This window comes from Bombina bombina, chromosome 3, assembly GCF_027579735.1.
Source record: "Bombina bombina isolate aBomBom1 chromosome 3, aBomBom1.pri, whole genome shotgun sequence".
NCBI lineage: Eukaryota > Metazoa > Chordata > Amphibia > Anura > Bombinatoridae > Bombina > Bombina bombina.
This window is the reverse complement of record NC_069501.1, coordinates 472,404,362-472,405,488: the sequence shown is the minus strand read 5'-3', so window position 1 is coordinate 472,405,488 and position 1,127 is coordinate 472,404,362.

Genomic DNA, 1,127 nt, shown 5'->3' with positions numbered 1-1,127 from the left:
TGTCCTCAACTAACCTGGCCGCCCTTTCCCTTGCAATCCCTCCCCTGCACAGGAATCCTACAGCTGGGGAACAATGTAACCCTTCGGCAGACGCATTCACTTCAGAGTGGGCTGTGGTAGGCCCAAGTGCATGGCCATTCAAAACACCCTCATTCACACTGGTGCAGGCTCCCTGTTCAATCGCCCTTTCATTCACACTAGTGCAGGCTATCTGATCAATGGGAGGGGGAACATTCAACACATGTGACATTGGATTGGGGGGTGCTGCAGGGGGATCAGCACTATTACCAACAATACATTCTTCATTCACCACATATATGTGTGAATCCATCCTGTTATGAGATGGAATATGCCTGGGCAAATTGCCACTAATAAACTGTAGTGATTTTTTGGACTGTCGTCCCTTAATAAGTGTGTTCCTCTTTTGTGTCGCACTTAGCTTTCAATTTCTTGCGTGCCCTCTGCCTTTGAGGCTTTAAGGGCATGGTAACACCTGGCAACCTGCTGTGTGTTTGCCTACGGACCGCATTAACCCCTTCATTCATTTCCGTGTTTGGATTAACCCCCGGATGTGACCCCGGTGCCTGCTGCAATGCGCGATTGTTACTGCTGCTAAGACGCTCCCTGCTGTCCCTACTCTGGCTCCCCCCACCCAAGGTCACCTCTTGGTGCTCACCTTCTCGGAGCTCCTGAGGGACCGTCTGTTCCTGCCGCCGCCCGCTGCTGTGTGAACCGGAAGTAGGCCCCCGAAGTGACAACTTCCGGTGACGTCACGCGGGCATCCGGTAAACCGGAAGTAGGCCACAAGGCCTGAATGGGGGCCCTATTAACCACGGATGGCTCCTGAACCGGAAGGATGGGCCATCCGGTTTGTGAAAGGCGCGTTGAGGGTACAGTGGGTTCCGGAGGGTAAGTGCGCTCCCCTTGGAGCTGGATGTGTGCAGGGCTTAACGGAGGGCAGCGAGGGCCTCCGAGGTAAGGGCCTGTGCCCTGGAAAGGCAATGCCGAAGCCATAGTGGCCAGGACTGGGGTGGGTTGTAAAGGAGCAGCCTGCTGTATGGAGGAAGGGCTGAGGGGCAAGGGCAAGACTTGAAGCAGGGGGTGGGGGACCTACCATGAGGGTCATC